Genomic DNA, 14,566 nt, shown 5'->3' with positions numbered 1-14,566 from the left:
ATCCCTTTTAGGTGCTAAGCTTGGGTGCTAAGATGACACCCAGAAGCCACTCCTTTAATCAGAGGAATTCCCAGGAGGATGAGGTCACCAAATCCCTCATTCATTTAACAAGTAATTATTGAGGAATGGTCCAAGGGAGACCCAGGTGAACAGGCCAGAGGAGACCCCTGACCTGGAGGGGTTTCCTTTTGGGAGGAGTAGAGACAGACCACTTGTATGTAAAACAAGCAAGATCATTTTAAGTAGTCATAAATGAGGACAGAATAGAGAGTAATGGGATAATCAAGGAGTGGAGGCTACTTCACACCACTCAAAAAGTGATGTTTGAGATTAGGCCAGAATGATAAGAACAAGCTAGCCAGGAGAAGATGGGGGAGGGGCTTTCCCAGCAGAGAGAGCAGCAATGGGAAAGGTCCTGTGGTAGGAAGGAGTTTGGCAAAGCAGCAACAGGGAGAGTGGGAGGCAGTGGTGTCTGAGAGGCAGGGCGGCCTTAATAGCCAGGAGCTGGAAGCCACTGGAAGTTTTCACAGAGAGGCAAGAACGGAGGCCTTTAAGTGGGTCCTCCTCCCCTTCTCCCTCTGACCTCATCGCTTCCCTCCCTCCCACTCCTCCCCCAGCCACACTGGCCTCCTTGCTTTTCTACAAATTTTCTCACACGTGAAATCATCTGCGTATTCATGGGTTTATCGCTGTCTCTCTGCCGAGATGTGAGCTCCTGAGGGCAGGGGTTCTGTGCTGCTCCCTCCTACTCCCCAGCACCTGAAGAGTACCTGACACTAGCAGGTGCTCTGGAACTATTTAGGATTCATTCTAGGATGAATGAAGCACTGAGGAGGCAGTTGCAGTAGTGGCTGACAGTAGGATGACAGTGGGCTTGGAAAAGGACGGTAGCAGATGAGATGGAGGCAAAGGGCAGGAAAGTGAGGCTGAGCAAGTCCAGAGCTGGCTGGTCCGAGGTCCAAGCTCTTTTGCTGTGCCCACATAGTAGGCCTGCAAAGCTGAAAATGCCAGACCCCCCATCTCGGACTTGCTCTTCTTCATCTCCCTCCTTGTTGCCTTTCAATTAGCATAGACACCTGAACTAGATCAGAGACAAAAAACCAACAAACTAATTTTTAAGACTATGCCCAGACCCCTAAATTCCTACAAAATGTCAATAAGGGGGACCTAGGTGGCTCAGTCGGTTGGGCATCAAACTCTTGGTTTCAGCTCAGGTCACCATCTCAGGGTCAGGGGATGGAACCCAAGGTCAGGCTCCAGGCTCAGTGGGGAGTCTCCTTGAGATTGTCTCCCTCTCTCTAAAATAAATAAATCTTCTTAAAAAAATGTAAATAAGTAGCTAACCTAAATTTACAATAGAACTTAGTATATTGTTTTCTTTTTCTTTTGAGATATAATGCCCATTCCACTATATGCACCCTTTTAAATTCAGTAGTTGTTTTTTTTTTAGCATATTCACTACTATCTAATTCCAGAACATTTGCATCACTCCAAAAAGGAGCCTTAAACCCATTAGCAGTTGCTCCCCATCCACACTCACACTACCTCAGGCCCCAGCAAGCACTAAAACTGCTTTCTGCCTCTATGGATGTGTCTATTCTGAACATGTCATATAAATAAAATCACACAATAAGGAGCCTCTCGTGGCTGGCTTCTTTACCTAATATAATGTTTTTGAAGTTTGCCCGTGGTGTAGCATGTACTTGTGGCTGAATAACATTCACCTGTATAGATGCACCTCATTTTGTTGATCCACCCATCCGAGGATGGACATTTGAGTCATTTCCACTTTTTGGCTATTACGGTTGTGCTGCTATGAGCATTCTGTACAAATGTTTGTGTGGACATCAACTGTATTTCTGTTTTTCAGCATATACCCAGGAGTGGAACTGCTGAGTCAGACGGTACCTCTGTTGTGGAACATTTTGAGGAACTACCAGACTGTTTTGTAAAGCTTCACCTCTGTTATCATCCTCTGTGTTGCTGAGGTGGGGAGGAAGTGAGATGACTCACTCACGATCACCAGGTAGGAATGGTGCACCGGGGTGGGGTTGCTGCTCTTACAAAGGAATCCTCTGCTTCCTTGTGGTGCATTTCACCCATGCTTCAAAACTTTTGGGTGCTCTCTGGATGCCAGTCACTAGTCTAGGTGCTGGAGATACTAGAGGTATTTGAGAACAAGAGAGACATGACCCCTGCCTTCTTGGAGACACAGTCCAGTGGGGAAAACACAGTGACCAGATAATTGCAGTTTTGACAGTGCAATGGGGAAGTCCGGGAGAGGATGTACCTCAACTTAACCAGTCCTTTGTGCAGTAAGAGCCTGGGCTCGGAGCCAGCCAGCCCAGGCTTAAATCCCTGCACCCCACATGCCAGCTGGAAGACTGGGCAAAATCCCAAGCCCCCATGCTTCCATTTCTCATGTGGGAAACAGAGTAATAGTATCTACTCTGAGGGTATCAGGTGGATTCAGCGCATCAAAGCCTATAAAACACTTCAAACCTGGTGCTGGTAAACCCCAAAGAAGTACCAGCTGTTGACATTGCTGTTAGACTCTCTACACCTTACCCATCACTTGGGAACATGAATCCTGGTCCCTCAAACTTGCGCTGTTTCAACTGTTCCTATTTGCAGCACCCCCCCCGCCCCCACACACACACACACTGTCCTGGCCGGAATCAAACAGAATTCCCACAATGCTCTGTTCCAGCATCCTGCAGTGTGGCTCATCTGGTTTGATGCTCCAGTTAGAACCCCTGACTGCCAGGTTCCTTGTTGTACAGGAAAGAAATGCTTTTTTTCTGTTCTTTTCTCCCTACCTAGATTATAAGCTCCTTGTAGCCAATCTTTCTCACTCCTGCAATGCTAAAACATGCTGGCAAGAAAACAAATGGAGGCAAAGTCTCAGAGTGGGTGGTAGGGGCTTCAGAGCACAGGCTCTGAAGCCACACAGACCTGGTGATGAGCCCTGCTCTGCCCCCTTGAGCCACCTGACCTAGGGCAGTTTGCTGAGAGCTTCTGGGCCCCCTTTCCTTATCTGTGAAATGCAGCCAGGGGCAGCTGCTTCTCAGAGCCATGTGGGGGGATCAGCAGTGGGCTGTAGAAGTGCCTTGTTGGGGCCCAGTTGATACCCCATAGCGGGTGGTTGCCACAAGTCACATCATGGCAGAGCTGCACAGGAGCCAGAGCCCTGCCAGGGCAGCACACCCTGCAGAGGCAGCTAAGTACAGGAAGTACACAAGGTCAAAAGGAAAATGAGCTCTCAGAGATGTCTTCTGATCACTATCATGTATACTGGGTAAAATGGAACAGAATTTGCTGTTTGGGCTTCTTTTTTTCTCTCCTCTCCTTACCTCATAGATGCTTCTTTTGCTATTTTTATTAAGTGCAAATGGTACCAGAAAGTATTCATGTAAACCTACCCGGGAAATTATTAAGAAATGCACAAGAGCAGGGATTATGCAATCCCCAAACTGCCAGGCCTCCTCATCAGCCCACCAGCTGGAGAAATACTCTTAACTCCTGAGCTACACTCTTTCTAACAAGTGTCCTGGGTTGGCTTTAATACATTATTCAAGAGTTATGACAGAGCATAGTTAAAAATTCCTCCCACTAAAAAATACAAATAAAAATAAATTCCTCCCACTCCATGGTGTCCTACAAAGGTGACCGACCACACATCAGCAGTGCCTGTCCCATATTTAATCTTCAGAAGTTTGTGAGGAATAATAACATGTTGCCTTTGAAACATGTCTTTTCTTCAAGTGGGCTTCATTAAGGATGAACTGTTTATTTGTATCTAAAGCAGTCACAGAATTTGTCTATTGCAATAAGCAAGGATCCAGAAATATAAGTTTTGTGTGTATATATATATATTTGTGTGTATGCACATTTAAAATGCATATATATATTATTTTTCAAAAGATTTTATTTATTCATTTATTTTGAGAAAGAGAGATAGTAGAGGAGGGGCAGAGAGAGAGAGAGAGAGAGAATCCCAAGCAGACTCCTCAATGAGCATGGAGCCCGACTCAGGCAGATCCCACGACCCCAAGATCACCACTCGAGCAGAAACCAAGAATCAGATGTTCAACTGATGGAGCCACTCAGGTGTCCCTTTATATATATTATTTTATAAGTGGCTTCCCATTTTTTCCCATGGCCATTCCAAGAGGCAGCACTCATGTGGGGAGGGTCATTGCCCCTGCAAGTCTCATTGTGGTACCTGAGCTTCTTCAGGTATCCAAAAGAGGCCCCAGTGGCCCGGCTTCATGTCCGTTTTATATTCAGGAGCACTTATAAACCAAGAGAATTCTGCACAGGAGGAACTCCTAAATATAATTCTGGACTCAGAGAACTCTCTTTTTGGTAGGGGTGGACCTGAAACTCACGTTTACTTAGCAAACCCCTGAGGTAGAGTGAATGAATTGTGCAGACGAGGTCAAGTGTGTGTGCTGGGAGGGCGATGGCAGGAGTGGGTGGTAGAGACGTCCTTAAAGATTTAAGAAAACTTAAGAGAACAAACTCTTCTAAGACCCCAGTTTGGTCAAGGCACATGCTAATTATAAACCATTCTTATCTAGATTCCCTTTTTCAAATATACACTCAGACTCTTCACTAATCTGTATTTTGCCCCAAATTGATCAAATTTTTTTCAAGATTTTATTTATTCATGAGAGACACACAGAGAGAGGTGGAGACATAGGCAGAGGGAGAAGCAGACTCCCTGGAGCCAGATGCAGGACTTGATTCCAGGACCCCAGGATCATGACTTGAGCCAAAGGCAGACACTCAACCACTGAGCCACCCTGGTGCCCCTGCTCTAATTTGACTATGAAATAAAAAATTGGTTGGAGGCAGGACAAGAGAATTGGCTTCCCTTTGGTGGTGCCTTGAGCTGGGCAATAAAGAAGAAAAGAAGAGAAGGAAAAGAGAAAACAGACAAGAAGAATACTCTGGTCCAGACTGAACTAATATTAAAGGAAACCTGGAGAGAGGACTCTGGAATCCATGCACTGCTGAGCCCTACCCATACCAACACCCCAAGGCTTTGCCCCCAGACTTTCTGAATCAATAACTGAGGAGAAATAGCATACCTGAAATACACCCTGACTCAGATGACTCAGGGCCTGTGGGCATAGCTCTCTCAAACCCCAACCTCAGATGCCTGCATCTTGAATCACTCTTGATCTCTTTGGGGATTTGAGTCTGCCCTGACTCTCAGAGGGATTTACGAGAGGCACATTCCCCCCACATTTCCTCCCTGTTTGTAGGTGGAGGCAGTTGAGAGATTGTAGGTCATCCTCTACTTATTTCCAGTAGGTTCCTTTGGTCACCAGCAGCAGGCTCTCCACCACTGCCAAGAGGTATTTGGGGAGGGGAGTCTAGGCCCACTTCTGGGGCTGCTCAGCTTATGAAGGGAAGACACCACTTCCAGGCAGCCTGGATGCAAAAGCCTTTGGCCTACTTTCCTTTCGATTTCAGCAAGGGTGAACACTCTGTGCGTCTCTGCAGTTTGGTTCTTGTTAAAATCCTGAACCTTCTCTCTGATTGAGGAGGAAGGTCTTGGATGCAGAAGAGGCTAAAAAAATCCTGGGACTTCCCTAGGTTACGTCTCAGGGAGAAAACCTGTTCTTTCACAGTCAATCAAGAGTTAGGAGGGAGGGGACACCTGGGTGGCTGCCTTGGGCTTGGTCGTGATCCTGAGGTCCTGGGATTAAGTCCCACATTGGGCTCCCCTCAAAGAGACTGCTTCTCCCTCTGCCATGTCTTTGCCTCTCTCTGCATCTCTCAAGAATAAATACATAAAATCTTAAAAAAAAAAAAAAAAAAAAGAAAAGAAAAGAAAAAAAAAGAATTGGGAGGGAGGATGAGAACTGGGAAGGATTCAAGGCCTCCGCTGCCTTCGCCTTGGGTGCCTATTGATATCCTGTGTTTATTTCTACCACTTGATCTCCCTGGTTTGATGTGGAACCAGAAGGCCTGCCCTCCATCCCACTTCCTTCTCTCCAAGGTTGATGCTGACACGGAGGGGAGAGGGCATCAGACTAAGCCAGCAGGGACCTGGGGTCCTGGCTCTGCCACCTGCCATGCGATGGGCCTTGGGGGATTCACTGCACATTTCTAGCTTGATTTTTTTCTCCCCTAAACACGGGGCTTCCACCGCGGGGGTGAGAACCTCTGAAATGGCACGCAGAATTTGAATGATACACATGCATTCTCCTGAAGAGAAGAGTCTGTGGCTTTCCCCAGTGGCTGAAAGCGTTCCCTGACCCTCATGTCTGAGGACACCGTTCTCTGGCTCTGGGCACCATGGGGGCCATTTCCTGGGTTTGCCATTTGTCAGAGTTTTTTTTGTTTGTTTGTTTTTTGTTTTTGTTTTTGTTTTTTTCATTGTCAGAGTTTTATGCAGGCTCTTACCTCAGTGACTTCCCACTCAGACATCTGCCCAGAACCCTCTGACCCACTCGGGGTCTCCTGCCACCCACAACTACTATTCCTTTGCTTAACAAGTCTTGTTCATGGCTGCTGAGCCAGGAGGTCAAGTTCCACAGGCTGACACTGTCACCTCTCACCAGCTGGTCACCAGAATATGTGCCTTCCACAGCAGGCACATCTGCGGGTGGGGGGTGGGGGGGGTGCACCCCAAGGACACTGTTAGGGTCTGGGCAGCTAACACCCCAGCCATTGCTCCACCCAAGACCTTCCTCTTGGAGCAGAGAGAAGATTCAGGATTTTAACAAGAACCAAACCACAGAGACTCACAGAGTGTTCACCCTTGCTGAAATCTGAAAGGAAAGTAGGCCAAAGGCTTTTGCATCCAGGCTGCCTGGAAGTGGCGTCTTCCCGGCAAGAGCTGAGAAAGCTGAGTGGTGCAGGAAGTGGGCCCAGACTCCGCTCCCCACCCCTTCCCTGCGTCCTCCAAACTCAGCCCACAGAGCAACCTACGGAGAGCCCACTCTCCACAAGCCCACAAGCCCAGCCGGTGGGAGAAGGTGGTGGAAACTTCATTTAAAACGAACCCAATGGGAGGAGGGGAAAAAAATAAAACGAACCCAATTGTTTCTGATTTGCTCTATGCACCTATACCAGCTCCAACCCCAAAGCTTCCCAAGGTGTTATTCTCTTCTTCCTCGGAGTTCCTAGCTCTGCTTCCCCGCCACTAGGCTGAGCGCTGCTCCAGGGCTGGGGCGTGTCTGGGTCAGGCTTGGGTGCCCCGAGCCTGATGAATTGAAGAAGGGAGCACCGACAAAAATCCACAGGACTCCTGTGTCTTTCTCTGATAGCAGGGGCAGGACAGGACAGAAGGGCCAGAAGGCAGCGAGGAGCCAGTGGCTAGCAGGTGCCAGCCCACCGTCCTCTCCCCCGGTCCCAGAGACACAGAAGGGCCCCCCAGGCTGCCACGGGAGGCTCTCAACACAAACAGAGGCCAGACAACTCTAACCAAAAACCGTGTGACCTTTGTCTGCAGACCAGACAGGCGAGAGAGGGAGTTACTATTTCTACTAGATGCCATTTGTCTTCTCTTGGTGTCAGCAGGGACCCTCCTCTTAAAATACATCTTCACCTGGGTTGGGGAGCATTTTGGCCATTTAGGGCTGTCCAAGAAGCCCTCCTCAGAATCGTGTTTTAAAATACATGAAAGAGAGGCACCTGGGTGGCTTAGTTGGTTAAGCGGCTGCCTTCAGCTCAGGTCATGATCCCAGGATCCTAGGATGAGCCCTGCATCTGGCTTCCTGCTCAGCAGGGAGCCTGCTTCTCCCTCTCCCTCTACCCCCCAACTTGCTCGTGCTCTCTCTTTCTCTCAAATAAGTAAATAAAATCTTTTTAAAAACACATAAAAGATACATAGAATTTCAATAAAAACACTCATATTGAATACCAGTAATCAAAATATCTATTTGTGATATTGTGACTCATGCTTTTTTTTTTTTAAGATTTTATTTATGTACTTGAGAGAGAGAGCAAGAGAGAGCATGAGCAGGGGGTGGGAAAAGGTGAGAGCAAGTCTAATACTTCCCTTAATTTTGATGGGGGGGTGAACTTAAATGATATTTCAAGATACACACAACAACCATAAAGTAATATGAACATGCCTGTGATTTCTATGGGTACAGAGTCACTGTTCACATTAATGTGGTTTGACACCCACATCAATAACGGAAGAAAATGCTCAATTTCAGTTAGTGGTTGGTGGAAATTAAGGTGTAATTTATTCCCAGGCCAAGTTCACATACTCCTTTAGATTTAATCTTGTATCTTCAGGATTAAGTATCCTCAGTCCAGATCCTTCCACAGCACTGGTTCTCAGCCACTTGCAGCAGTTCTCAAATCTGGCTGCACAGTAGAACAGCTGGTGAGCTGGATGCCCAGGCCACACCTGACCACCTAGAATGCAATCTCAGGGACACCCAGGGTTGCTCAGTGTTGAGCATCTGCCTTTGGCTCTCGTTGTGATCCCAGGGTCCCAGGATCGGGTTCTGCATTGGGTTCCCTGTGAGGAGCCTGCTTCTCTTCCCTCTTCCTGTGTCTCTGCCTCTCTCTCTGTCTCTCATGAATAAATAAATAAAATCTTAAAAAAAAATAGAATGCAATCCCTGAGGATGGGGCCCTGGAATGCTGTTTTTGTTTTGTTTTAATTTTATTTTATTGAAATTCAATTAATTAACACATAGTATATTATTAGTTTCAGAAGGAGAGATCAATGATTCATCAGTGGCATAGAACACCCAGTGCTCATTCCATCATGTGCCCTCCTTAATGCCCATCACCCAGTTATCCCTTACCTGCAGGGATTGCCCCCACCCCCCTCCACTTCAGCACACCTCAGTTTGTTTCCTAGGATTAAGAGTCTCTTAAGGTTTGCCTCTCTCCTGCTCTCTGATATCATCTTGTTTTATTTTTCCCTCCCTTCCCCTATGATTCTCTGTTTTGTTTCCTAAATCCCACATATGAGTGAAATCATATAATTGTCTTTCCCTGATTGATTTATTTCACTTAGCATAAAACCCTCTAGTTCCATCCCTGTTGCTGCAAATGGCAAGATGTCATTCTTGTTGGTGGCTGAGTAGTAGTCCATATATATATATATACATACACATATGTATCTCCCACATCGTTATCCATTCATGTGTCGATGGACATTTGGGCTCCTTCCATAGTTTGACTATTGTGGACATTGCTGCTATAAATTTTGGGGTTCAGATGCCTGGCATCCTGTTTTGCCTTGTTTTATTAATTCCCCAGATCCTACCATGCAGCCAGGATGAAGAGCCACCAGCTAGAAGAATAGTACCAGGGGAGTGAGCCTCACTGGGTTAGAGAGATGGGCACGACAGCAAGCCTGAACTCCGCTCCCATGACTAGAGTATGGGCATTGCTGCTCACTCACCACGTCTTTAAAGACCTACTGGGTGCTAGCCCAGGCTAGGTGTTGTGTTGGGCATAGACAACACCACAGAGACCATCCTAGACCTGCACTCCCCCCAACCTTTGGCTCCTGATGCTCTTTCTTGGGTTGGGCCCTCCCTCTGAACTGTCAGACCCTGCAGGGTTGCGTCCACTCTCTCTTTCAGCTCCATACCCTGGTCCATGCACAATCTCTCCCCACCTACCTCACCCCTAGGCAGCTGCCTTGAACAATTGTTCAAGGGGCACCACTTGCTTTGTGTTCTATGAAAATGGCACCTCCTGGAATTGTGCAAGGACGGACACTGCCTGCCCAGCTCTGCACCCAGCTCTATTCCCCACTGCCTCTCTGCTTCTGGCACCAGGCCTGGCACACTCTAGAAGTCATCTGAAGAATTCCTTTTTGGGAGCACCTGGGTGTCTCAGTCAGTTAAGCATCTGCCTTCGGTTCGGGTCATGATCTCAGGGTCTTGGGATTGAGCCCCACGTTGGGCTCCCTGCTCCGTGGGGAGCCTTCTTCTCCCTCTCTCTCTGCCCCTTCACCCCCATTCAAGTGCTCTCTTTCTCTCTCAAATAAATAAATAAAATCTTAAAAAAGGAAAAAGAAAAAGAATTCCTCCATGTTCTCTGTATCTTAGGTCCTGTGTCAGGAAAGACACAGAAGAGCAATCCATCATTCTGGACTCTCCCAGTTCTACCATCTAAGATTCTTCTTTACAACCTATTCACTTGTTTATTCATTTCAGTTTATAGATATTTGAGTACCTACTACGTGCCAGTCACTATTCAAGGTGCTTGGGCTATCTCAGGGCAGAAAAGGCACAAATCTTTGCCCTTGTGGAGTTGGGCTGGGAGTGGGGTTTGGGAAGACCTGAGCAGCACGTGATGCTTCAGAACTTAAGGGCATGCTACCTGGGGGAAGTGAACTAGAGTGAAGAGGACAGCCGGGCAGTTGGAATGCATTCCTCTTAGATAAGGCAGTTGGGGAAGCTCACCCAAGAAGCGAAGCGGACATCTGAGGGAAGACTTAAAGGAGGGGAAGGAGTGAGCCAGGTGGAGAGCCCACCTAGACAGGAGCCTGGGGCGACTTACCCCGTTGCAGAGAAAACCAGAAACCAGCCTCAAACTCTGAAGAGACAGAGTGAAAAGCCTCAAGCCTATCACTGCAGGAAGCGAGAAGACATGGAAGAAGGGATTTTAGGACCTTGAGCTTCAAGAGTAAGTAGCAAAGAAAAAAAACAACTCTGTTCTTATTGGGACAACAGCACTGGATCACTTTGGCAATAGCCACGGATAGCCAGCCTCCCCCCAGCCAAACAATGAGGGAGGGAAGGGGGCTGGAGGAAGTGAAACCCTTGAGCTAGAAATCTTGGAAGGCCCCACCCCACTGCCACCCCACCCACCCAAGGCCAGAGATCCAGAGGGACTGCCCAGGCCTTCTCTGCTTGGGCTGAGCCCCGGCACCTTGGGTGGGTGGGTGACCCATGTCACTTGAGCCCTTCCTGCATACCTTGAACTCATCAAGCACTGTCCTAATTTGGGGGCCTTGTGCTTGCTCTTGCCTCTGCCCCGAATCTCTGAGCCCACAGGCTTCTGTTACTCCCTCTGTTCTCAAGTGTTTTCTCAGAATTGTCTTCCCTGCCCGTCCTCTCCTATCAAACATAGCCCACCACCTCTGCCACCTGCCCTCTCCATCCCCCCACACGCAGTGCTTACCACGACCCGACATTATATTGGGTACCAATGTACTGACTATTTCCATCACTAGAAAGCGAGTTCTATGGGGGCAAAAACTGTGTCATATTCATCATTGTGTCCCTAGAGTCTAGACCAGTGCCTGGCACACCCTAAGCACTCTGTTCTGCCCTTTCCTGGCTTAGGAGATGCTGTGGAAACTACCCAAGGACTAACCAGATTCTTTGGAGATATCTTTCCTAGCAAGATACTCCCCAGTTGCACTGGATTGAATAGTATCCTCCCCCAAAATTCACATCCACTGAAACGTCAGAATGAGATTTTGCTTGAAAATAGGGTTTTTGCAGATGTCATCAAGTAAAAATGAGGCCATACTGGATTTAGATGAGCCCTACTCCAATTGTCCTTATAAGAAGAGGAAATTTTGGACATAGAGGGAAGATGTGGGTCAGAAGGAGAAGGCCACGTTTTCACAGCGGTAACGATTAGAGTGATGCATCTACAAGCCAAAGACTGCTGGCCACTTCCAGAAGTTAAGGAAAGGGAAAGAAGGATCCTCTCGGAGAGCCTTCAAGGGAAGCATAGCCCCACTGACACCTGATTTTTGACTTCAGGTCTCCAGAACTGTGAAAGAATACATTTGTTTTAGCCACCCAGTTTGCAGAGCTTTGTTAGGGCTGCCCTGGGAAACGAATACACCAGTGTTACCTGGAACTCTGATCTCAAAAGTGGCACTCCATTTGCTGGGTGCCTGTCTCTGGAGGGACCCAGAAGCATCAGACATGTCCCTGGCCTCAAGCTTTCAGTCTAGTTTTGGGAAGACACAACTTACAGCCTGTTCTTGCAGATTTCCCAGCAGATTCTAGTAACCACATCCTGAAAAAGAGGAAGTGCCCAGCTTGCAGTGAAGCACCCACAGTTGTGAGGAGCACCCGGGGAATGAGGGGAGAGGGGGTGAGTCCTCGCCAACAGGATGTCATCACAGAGCAGCGCTATCCAATAGATACAGCGTGCCAGCCACATATGTCATTTTAAGTGTTCTAGCCATATTTTAATTTTATTAATTTTTTTTTAAAGTAGGCTCCATGCTGGGCGGGGCACCCAACCAGGGCCTGAACTTACAACCCTGAGATCAAGACCTGAGCTGAGATCAACACACAGCCGCTGAACCGGCTGGGCCACCCAGATACCCCTCTAACCACAGTTTTAAAAAGCAGAAACAGGTAAAAGAAATTTCAATAAAATATGCTCTTTAGCCCCAAACAGCCAACATATCTTTTAATATCTAATCAATATAAAAATTACTAATGGGATCTTTTCGTTCTCTCATACTCGGTCTTCAAAACCCGGGGTGCGGTTTGCACGCAGAACCCATCTGAATTCAGACCAGCCAGAGTTCAAGGGCCCAGGGACCACCTGCGCTGGAAGGTGGCTTCGGGACCGACCAGCAGGGCTGCCCGCGGGGCCCACGGACCCCGGGGTTCATCAGTGAAGTCTGGGAAGTCCACCGAGTTCCCTGAAACCGAGTCGAAATTTGAGCGTTCCTGCTTCCCTCCAGCCTCCTCCCTCCCCGCGCCCCCGGACAGGGCTGGAAGTCCCCGGGAGCACCGGCCCCCCCCCCCCCCCCGCCGCAGCGGGGGATCCGCGGGCGGGGCGGGGCGGGGCGGGGCGCGCGGTCCCGGGCTCCGGGTGACGTCAGCAGCGGGGGGCGGGGGCGGGGGCGCGGGCGGGGGCTGAAGTCCGCGAGGCCCGGTTCCCCGACCTTTCGCAAAGCGGGTGACACACTCCCCCGCGCACGTCTTAGTTCTCACACGAGTTTCCACGGAAAGAACCGCTTCCTCTGGGCTCCGGCCGCTCCCTCCTCCCCAGAGCGCGTCCTCGGTCGCAGCCCGGCTCTGGGAGGGAGGCTCCCTCTGGAAACCCTCCAGCCCTCCCCAGGCCGACCCAGGAGGACGGGTGTGGACCGTGCAGGTCGTCGCCTCGGAGTCACCTGGGGCGGGGGGTGCCGAGAATGTCGGTGCCTGGGCCGCAGGGCCGTCCGTCCCCGGGGGCTGGGGACAGGGCCCAGGGCTCCTCTGCTGAGTTGTTCCAGGCTGCCCTTCCCTTGCTCTTGCACTCGCTGCTTTTTCCGAAGGGAGGTGACAGGTCAGGCACCTGACTTTTCAGGCTGGACTCCTGCCAGGGTCTGGTGCTCTGACTTGGGCAAGTGGTTTTTAACCTCCCTGCTTCTTCATGTCCTTTCATGCAGCATGAAGATACCACAAGAATAAGTCCTGCCCAGCAAGAACAGCCCTGCTGTCAGCCCAGCCCTCCCCCTCGCTCACACCCCTGCTTAACCCCGTTGACTGCCCACTCTTCCCCATCCAACCGGGAAGTTCCTTTCAAGTCCAGTGGCTTGAAGAAGAACCAAAAGTTTCAGCACATATATGGTCAAGATACTTCCTTGAGTTCCTCCAAAGATGCCAAAATAGAGCCATACTTATTTTCCCCCAAAGGATGGAAAATGAATCTTCCTGCCACCAGTGTCGTAGTCTTTACATGATTCCAAGCAACACTACAGACTTCCCTATAATCTCCATCCACAGAAATGTTGACGTTGACCATCAGCCACACATAGGGATGATTTCACACATGGGGATGATCACATGTGGGGATGATTTCTTTTTAAAGATCTATAAATTCTCAAATAACATACTGTTTCAGAAAGATCCCTGAGGGCGTTGACATGAGGACTAAGCATGGATTCTCCTCTTGCTGGGTGGACAATGGGGGAGCAAGGAACAGCGCTAGCAGGCTTGACCCCCTGGAGCATCCTGACGTCCACTCTCTCTTCCTCTTTCCCCCTTCATGGACCTCTACTCCAAGCAGGCTGGGCTCCTCCTGGTGACTCGGCACCACTGGACTATCCTAGCCTAAGCCCTTACCACCACCCATCATCCCATCCCCTTTCCTCTTTGTCCTGTCTCAGCCTCCCCACCCCACCTCCTCCAAGAAGTTCCCAGGCCTCTCCAACTTTTCAGACTTCCCAAAGCCTGGAAAACCTACCCCTCCTCTTTGGCCTCTGTGCTGGAAGCTGGAAGCCTGGGTTCCAAAGCAGGGCCAGTATGGGGGCCTTGCACCGAAGAAGTGCTCAACACAGTTTTACTCATCACTGCTCAATAGGCTGCTTCAATGGTTAGAAGTGAAAATTCAGATAACTTAGGGCCTAGACTAAAGTATATCAGACTAAGAACTGGCCTGTATGACTCATGTTTACATCCAGTCCCACTGAACTTGAAATTGCAAAAGAGAGGAAACAAGGGTTACTACAAAACAGCCTAACCACAGCGCGCACTCATCTTGTTTGTTATCTTCATGTGACGCTTTTGGTTTTAGAAACATGGGCCTATTGCAAGATGAGTTCTCTGAGCCAGGAACTAGGTCTTCTCTATTGGATCAGTGGGCGACAGAGAGGGTGGGCCTC

The 14,566-nt window shown here is 49.0% G+C and overlaps 2 long non-coding RNA genes across 4 annotated transcripts in view; both read left to right on the top strand.

Annotated features, from left to right (window-relative positions):
- The window catches only part of LOC106558673, a 77,531-nt gene that overhangs the window by 53,017 nt on the left and 9,948 nt on the right, over positions 1–14,566 (top strand). For 2 of the 3 annotated variants that reach the window (XR_005357910.1, XR_005357911.1), the window contains exon 3: positions 1,871–2,026. This is a non-coding gene — a long non-coding RNA (uncharacterized LOC106558673). Of the gene's footprint in view, positions 1–1,870; positions 2,027–12,180; positions 12,263–14,566 lie in introns of those variants that run through there. The other variant, XR_005357912.1, reaches the window with a different exon arrangement.
- Positions 12,271–12,629, top strand: LOC119871464. The gene is made up of 2 exons (XR_005357913.1): positions 12,271–12,326; positions 12,472–12,629. It is a non-coding gene; the product is annotated as an uncharacterized LOC119871464 (long non-coding RNA).

Source organism: Canis lupus, chromosome 4 (assembly GCF_011100685.1).
Source record: "Canis lupus familiaris isolate Mischka breed German Shepherd chromosome 4, alternate assembly UU_Cfam_GSD_1.0, whole genome shotgun sequence".
NCBI lineage: Eukaryota > Metazoa > Chordata > Mammalia > Carnivora > Canidae > Canis > Canis lupus.
The sequence above is the reverse complement of the archived record's forward strand: the minus strand, read 5'-3'. Positions and strand labels throughout refer to the sequence as shown.